The sequence below is a fragment of the Taudactylus pleione genome, unplaced genomic scaffold (genome assembly GCF_031769625.1).
Source record: "Taudactylus pleione unplaced genomic scaffold, aTauple2 ptg000665l, whole genome shotgun sequence".
In the NCBI taxonomy this organism is placed as follows: domain Eukaryota; kingdom Metazoa; phylum Chordata; class Amphibia; order Anura; family Myobatrachidae; genus Taudactylus; species Taudactylus pleione.
Window position 1 is genome coordinate 265,331 of NW_028285067.1, and position 8,409 is coordinate 273,739.

Consider the following 8,409-nt stretch of genomic DNA (forward strand, 5'->3'; position numbering starts at 1 on the left):
GGTACTGCATAGGGGGGACTACTACTGGGGGCATTATATAAGGGGCACTACTGGGGGCACTGCATAGGGGGGACTACTACTGGGGGCACAGCAGGGGGGACTACTACTGGGGACACTGCATAGGGGGGACCACTACTGGGGGCACTGCATAAGGGGCACTACTGAGGGCACTGCAGAGGGGGGCAGTTATGAGTCATAATTGTGTGAGGAGGGGGCAGAGTTTAAATACCGCAGTATAGCTTAGTGGCCCTCGGCTTCGTTGAATTTTTTAATGTGGCCCACACTGCCTTAAAGGTTGAAGACCCCTGATGTACATTGTCACCTTCCCAAGTAATGCTGAGACAAGGAAAATACTATCAACAGCTAATCTTGTAAAGATCACATATCACATCGTGCCTAAAGGAATCTAATACAACAGCAACTGGAATCTATCTATCTTTATCCTATCTATCTATCTATCTATCTATCTATCTATCTATCTATCTATCTATCTCCTTACCTGTCTATATGTATTCTATCTATCTATCTATCTATCTATCTATCTATCTATCTATCTATCTATCTATCTATCTGTCCATATCCTTACCTATCTATCTCTATCCTATCTATCTATCTCCTAACTATCTATCTATATCCTATCTATGTATCTATTTATATCCTTATCTATCTATCCAGGGCCGGCCCTAGCCCAATTTTTTTGGTAAGCGAGTATTTTTTTGGCGCCCCCCCCCTATGCAGTGCCACTTTTACTGTGCCCCCGGTAGTGGTCCCCCCAGTGCAGTGCCCCTTGTGCCCCCAGTAGTAAGCCCCTTATATAGTGCCCCAGTAGTACTCACCTCCCCATGCAGTGCCCCCAGTAGTGGTACCCCCCTATGCAGTGCCCATTATATAGTGCCCCTAGTAATAGTCCCCCCTCTTGTAGTGCCCCCAGTAGTAGCCCCCTTGTAGTGCCCCCAGTAGTATTCCCCCCCTTGTAGTGCTCTCAGTAGTCCCCCCCTTGTAGTGCTCTCAGTAGTCCCGCCCCTTGTAGCGCTCCCAGTAGTCCCCCCCTTGAGTGCTCCCAGTAGTCCCCCCCTTGTAGTGCTCCCAGTAGTCACCCCCCTTGTAGTGCTCCCAGTATTCCCCCCCTTGTAGTGCTCCCAGTAGTCCCCCCCTTGTAGTGCCCCCAGTAGTAATCAACCTCCCCCCGCAGTAGAGACATAATAAAAAAAAAAAAAAAAAACTTACCTGACACCCGCTCCTGCCGCCGAGATCAGTTCCTCCGTTCGCCGCTTTGCATTATGGGAGTGACGCGTCATGGGAGTGACGCGTCACTCCCATTACCCACTGCGGGAGCCGGAAGATGTCCGGCTCTGGCAGTGGGAGCAGCAGCCAATGAGAGTCTGTCTGACTCTCATCAGCTGCTAAAGCAAACACACAGCTTCCGAAGCCGGCGGCTGTGTGTTTGTGCTGTGTAGCGCTGACCGAACTCCGTCCGGTCAGCGCTACACACGCGGTGCAGCTGTGTCACAGAGACACAGTCTGCACCGCGGCCCGCATGGTACGCAGCTGAGGCGCCCTTCACTATGTGGCGCCTTACGCAGCTGCGTACCATGCGTAACGGGAGAACCGGCCCTGTATCTATCTGTATCTATCTATCTATCTATCTATCTATCTATCTATCTATCTTACACATATTAGTGCTGTCACCTGGTGCTGTAACTCATGGAATCACGTCATATTGGCTCTGCCTCCAAATTGACGCAATTTGCTGCGAGGTGGACAGGGCTTAAGAACATGGTACTGCCCTGCACTCCAGTCTGTCAGAGGGGGTTTTTGCGGCCTAAGTGTTCGGCTTTTGGTGTCACCCCCTTGGAGGGTGACACTCGGTGCGGCCCGCACCCCCCACACCCTCTAGTGACGCCCGATACCAATGCTGCTCTATCTATCTATCTATCTGAGTAATATAGGATAGGCAGCTATGTTTATGTACCAAGTCATTTTACACACTAAGGCCATGCTGGCCGTTTGAACCCCACTCAGTTTGCCTCGCTTGGATGAGGCATAGATTCTTGTGACCTCCTCAGACTCCCAGTCTACAGTATGAGTAAAGCCTGGCAGGGCCTCCTTCTCAGGGGGAATACACTGTAGCTTATTGCTTAATAATCCCTATGCTGACTGCAGGATCTTTCATGTTGCGCATTACACTGACTTGGGTGGCGGCCGGGGGCCCTACCCCATCCTCTAGGTGTGGAGCAGGGTCATGGATGAACTTTGTTGCTTTATTTCTTTCTATGGAACTACAATAAGATGAGCCCTCCTGCAAATCAAAGTGGGCGGTGCTGACACACCCCTATCCCCTCTTTCAATAAAGGGGCCCTGTTCTTTGCATGTCCTCGCTAATGGTTGGCCAAGTCCATCCGTTTTGGCTGGCCACACCCCCTCTGATGACTGGCCACACACTGTAAGCTTGGGTCCCTACCATTGCATTCCCTGGTGTGCCCTTCATGGGCTAGTCCAGTGGTTCCCAAACTGTGCGCCGTGGCACCCTGGGGTGCCCCAGGACACTTGCAGGGGTACCTGAGGTTGGTGGTCCAGCACCAAATCAAATTTTTTATGGTCAATGTAATGTAAATATTTGGACAAACAGAAGCGCAAACCTGTCCCCCACCACATAACTGACCCTAAGGATGACAGGTCAGCACAATTTACTTCACTTTACTACTTTACTACATTATTTTCTGAATTTCTCTATAACAAACTATTGACTTAGGGGTACCGTGAAAACAATGCTGATACTCTAGGGCGCCATGATTCAAAAAAGTTTGGGAACCACTGAGCTAGTCTGACACTGGGCATATCACATAGTAATAGGAGCATACACATATTAGTGCAAGCTGTCTTCTACTCCACTGCACATATCCCCTCAGTGACACAGACACAATTCACGACATCATCTATTACCGCTAAGCTGAAAATATTCAACCATATTATGATAGGACAGTGCCAGGAATAGGCAGAAGAACGCCCTGCCCTGGGGTAATCTTGAGGCACATCAGCATGAGGACTGTATTTTCAGTGTGAAGTCTGCACCTGACTGTCACCAGCAAAACGAATTCTGTTTTGTCATGAGGAAATCAGTTGGGCAGAAGGAGGTGGGTTAGGTTGTGGGTGCTACATAGCTCTTCCATATGTCCTATAGAGGCCGGGGTAAAGGACGTTTTTACATGTGCAATTTCCAGGCCTGCTATTTATTCAAGAGGACCCGACATGGGTCACAAGCTACCAATGTGCCAGTATGCTGAGCGCCAGCTTGAGTAAAGCAAGGGTGGAGGAGATACAATTCAGGAGACAATCTGTGACCGGGTGACCTCGCTTTGCCAGGCGATCAGAGATTTTTTTATCACTGATAGAGAGTGGTTACTCTTCCCTGAGTAATCTGAGTGGGCTTACTCACCACTGCTAGGGATTTCCCTTTCACCATCAGAAGCCACCTGTTACTGACTCCTGTGTAGTGGGTGAGTATATATATATAACATTATTTGCGGGCCCGGTGCAGGCCACGCCCCGTGTGATGTCACATGATGCGTGGTCACAATCGCTGGTGATTACATCAATGCCCGGACCATCTTGAGGATGCCCCAGGAGCTGTAAGGGCAGCGGTGTGACTGTATGAAACGCTCCAGGTATCACTGCTGCATAGATTCTGGCTCTGCAGAGTGCCATTCTAGGCACCCTGCTAGCCAGATGAGGCTAGCAGGAAAAAGCTCAGAGGGCCAGGCCAAATGATTCCGAGGGCCTTATACGGGCCCCGGGCCTTAGGTTCCCCATCCCTGTCCTACACCATCACCGCATGTTACACACAGGCCTGTACCACCGCCACCTGCAACTGTCTACTTTTGGGTATGTGTGGACACGCTGCTGCAACACTTCCTGGGTAGTGTCAGCTTATTCCCACTGATCCCTCACTATGGACCAGTCTGCACCGGGTAGCTGGCACAGGATTCCAGTTTGGAGATACTGCACTCAATCCAGAATAGCCAGAGAACGGAATAGAATTTTGTGTTATTCTGGTGATCACAGGATAAAAGCAGATACAGGCGTCTTAAGGCAGGATGTTTATTGTTCAAAATGTCTTTAAAAAGATGAGTCCCCTTGCTAAAGGTGCTTGAGACAATTAGAGCATACAGATGTCACAGAAGTACATTCGTTCAGAGGATATACATTCAGGGCTCGCATGGCCCCCATTTTATACAGTTCTAATTTTCCTAGCGTTTTTTCTCTACTGCGTGTTGATCATCAGGAAAATGGCGCCCATGCCATTTTCCCAGTGATTACAGCGACGTCATCAGAGAGGTAATTATAGGTTATGGGACAGGGCATGTGGTGTGGGACCTCCAGGGGCCCGTGTGCACAGCATACCCTACAATCATTATAGATATGCCCATCGATTGTTTGCATTTAGGCACTGGGTCTGATTCAGAGATGGATCCTAATGCAATATCAGCTGCGATCCCGGATGCAGCAGATGCTGGGCAAAAAATATACTAATGCTGTAGCCGCCTGGGAATGTATTGAAATGCCCACTGTCAGGTTTGCAGAACCAAGCAAGTACTGTACGTACAAACGGCGGTCGCAGATCCTTCGATAATCGACCATCTGAGTAATGGCCGTGGGGACTGAGACACTGGTGATCACAAGTTTTCTGTAGTGTGTGTAGTGTGCCTCGTGCCTCAGGGCAGGTAGCCGCAATTGCATCCATACATTTATTCTAGTCAGATGTACCAATGTACCCGTTATTTTGCGTAATGTTGTCATGTATGTGGTATAAGCCCGGCACGATCAGAAAGCTGTAACATCATGCAATAAACGAGGATGGCGAAAATGTGCATTTAGTTACTTTTATTTTAGAATTAAATAGAACAGCTTTCTCACATGTATCACAAATGGGTTGTTAGTTTTGCTTTAAAGATCCAATAGACAGCACCTCTGGTAGCGAATCACTTCTCACTTGCTGCGTGCAAATGTTTTCATCCGAGGAAGATATGATCTAAGTACAAGCTACAAGCAAGATAATGGAATAATGAAATCAAGTCATATTATTCCAGGTGAACGAGCAGCGAGATATATACTTTTGTGCGCTGGAAAGAAATCCAAGGGTGCTGTCACATTACCAAACTAACAATTGCATTTGCTGTCATATTCATATAACTCATTTATGTGCCTTATCCATCTTTCATGCCATTTATTGTCCCTGACTACCCAGAGCGCGAGCAGCGTCATGCTGCACTTTTCAAGTTTCATCCTGAATGTTTCTTCGTGTTATTTGAGGATAAAAAGTTTGTGTGCAAACTATTTGCTGCAAAAATTCCGTTTGTGGTGCCCAGTTTAAGGTGATGATATAGATGGTGCGGATTGGGTGCAAGTTGGAGTAATCTCTCTGATAGATCCACCTTTTTACTTCTTCGTTTACCAACAACTTTCAACTTAGACCACGCTCGAGTAGAGAGGCAAGGGTTCTCCCACCAGACACAGAAAAAGCACAACCAGGCTAGCATGCACAATAATGTAATATTTAATTTAACTAACCCCAGGTGAGAACTGGAATGAGCTAGTAAGATGGCTGTAATAAATGAAAGGGTATTTCCAGGTGCATAACTGAAATAATGGAATAAACTAAACATTTACACTCACACAGTAGCTCTGATGGGCGCTGCACCTGCCATGCACTCGTGTGCCTGTACCGCTGCTGTGCTGCTGGTGCACCAGCTGCGATTCATCCACAGTCCACCGATGGTGCTGCAGTGTTTGCATCCTCAGTTCTTCCTAGGTGGCCGCTGTGGCATGGATGGAGAAGTGTCACCGCATGTAATGACGTTGTCTCTGTGGCATCATTGATTACTACTGCCCATGTGCACTTGATGCATTTTTTGCAGGGGGTAAACTTGGGGGTTACTTTCAGTTTAAGATTTTTCCTATCATTGTGCAGTTGGTGACCTTTAAGTGATTTGGGCCCATCCGAGACTCTGGGTCCTTGGTACCTCGCAAGATGCGATCGCTCGCTGGCAAAAAGGGGCCGAATATTTAAATTATGCGCTCGCACTGCCCTCTATGTCTTAGCAAGCTGAGGCAATGAGCGCTCGCTAGTGTATAAAGACGCCCCCTTACCACTCGCAACACACGTCATCTCTGGGAATTGTAGGATTAATCGGTAACATCGAGAGCCATCGGAGATGCTCGCAGCCCTTGAGGTTGCCTTTCCCCGCCGCAAGCACTGCGATCAGTGTGGGATGAAATACATGCAGGTGACGCGTTCAATGACGCTACTTTGCTAATTATGCACGCTTTTAAACGGCGTTTTGACGGCCTGACACGCACCACTCCACCGTTTACAAGCACCTTCCCCTGTTACCACCCACAAACAGCACTATCTGTCACTCAAAGAAGCGATCTGATAGTGGCTTACGAGCAACCAAAATCAGATTGCAAATACTGGCTTGCGCATGCGCACTGAAAATTATACGTATGCGCAGATGGGCAAAAATCTCTCACAGCGAGCGAGCGCAACCTAGCGAGCGGGTCTGAATCAGGTCCATAGTGTGAAGAGGCTTATCTGAAAGAATTCCAAGGCTTTGTGTGATTTCCATACCTTGATCTGGGTTCTATATGGTGTATGCTCTGCCTTAATGAGTAAAAGTTAACTGGAAAAAAATGTATTTCACCTTTTGGTTTAATTTTTTTTCAGCATACTTGGTATTAAGGGCCTGATTCAGAGGCGCTCGCTATTTGCGAGCTCACGCTCTGAATCAGGATGGTGCCCACCCATAGCTAGTGCGAGCGGGCAGGAGATGGCCGCAATTATCGCGACCATTGGACTTGCGAGGAGACCCTGTGGTAGGGTCTCAGGTCTCACAAGCTCTATTAGAGCAGGAAGTCCATTACTGACATCACAAGTGATGTCAGTAGGGCCGCCCACAAACAGCAGGCGTTCCTTCGGGAATGCCTCCGTTTGTTTAGCCACCCCCCCTCCCTGCCTACAAAATGGGGCGAGCTGTCGATCAACATCGACAGCGCCCCATTTGTTGCGAGCCCCGGAGCGAGTGATTTCTCACTATTTATGGGGCTTGCGCATGCGCGTTGCGCACGGCACGCGTGCACACTGGGCCACCATAGACCCGCTTGCGAGCGCAATGCGCTTGCAAGTGGGTCTGAATCAGGCCCTAAATCCTGAAAAATCAGGCCGTATATACCCTTGTATGGGATAGCTGGAACATTTCTGCACACTACCTGGATTTGTGATATTTATCAAATAATATTTGCTGGATATTCCCCCCGAAAACACCAGTTTTAGGGGCATACCGCAATTATTAAGTATCCCCTTCATATACCATGGAGGGACTGCAGGAGATAACTCCATATCTGCCGCGACCCTCTATTTCTGACAGCAGACGCTTGTATGGGGGCAGCAAAGCTGTCAAACTGACCAAATTTGGCCCCCGCGGCTAATGCCATCTGAAGATGAAGTTAGCTGCTGTAGCTTATGGGCTACATTCCGCAGAAATGACTGGGCAAGGGTTCCACTGGAGCTCTCCCCAGGCAATGCAGTGGCAAACACAGGATTTATAGAGGGGGGCTTCCGATAGCTTGATTTTAGAGTGAGTGTGGCCAGTCCATGAAGAGGGCATAATGAGCACTTAAATAGCTTTAATATGCATCATACAAAGTGTATTGTGTGTCATAATTCCAGCACATACAAGACCAGCCTGGGGGAGCAGCAGAAGAACCTAGCACTGCCCTGTACACTGGATAGTTTATTATTATTATACAGTATTAATACTTAACCCTATTTATAGTCTATAGCAGTGCACCCCTAACAGTGCATGTTTTCCATATCTCCTAGTTGGTGCATAGGTGTATTTAATACTGGCTGACACATGTTAAAAGATCCACAGGTGGTGCTGATTATTTCATTTGTGATAGTGAGAAGAACATGCAGCACTAGTATAATTCTATTATAGTAATATTTCTATTGTGGTCATGGTGGGGGCTGGGGAGGGAGGTTTCCAGGCAACCAGACCCCCCCCTGCATTTGCCTATGCAATGGCCGCTGCACATGTGTAGTCAGTAGACTGCGCATGCGCAGGAGTACCGAAAGAGGAGCGAGGAGATCACCGATGCAGTCACTTCACTCTGAACACGGGCGGGATTCTTTAGAAGTCCCTGTCCCTGCCTGTGCCTTTTAATACATTCAGGCGGTATATAATTTCTTTTTTCTGCATATATAACAGTGATAAGTAATTACAATAATTGGGACTGAAAACCTGATTCACTACGGATTGCTGCGATTACGCACGCAGTCTGACTGCGATGATATGCTAATCCACTGCGATCGCTATGCCATCGCAGCACTATATAGGGACGCCCGCCTTA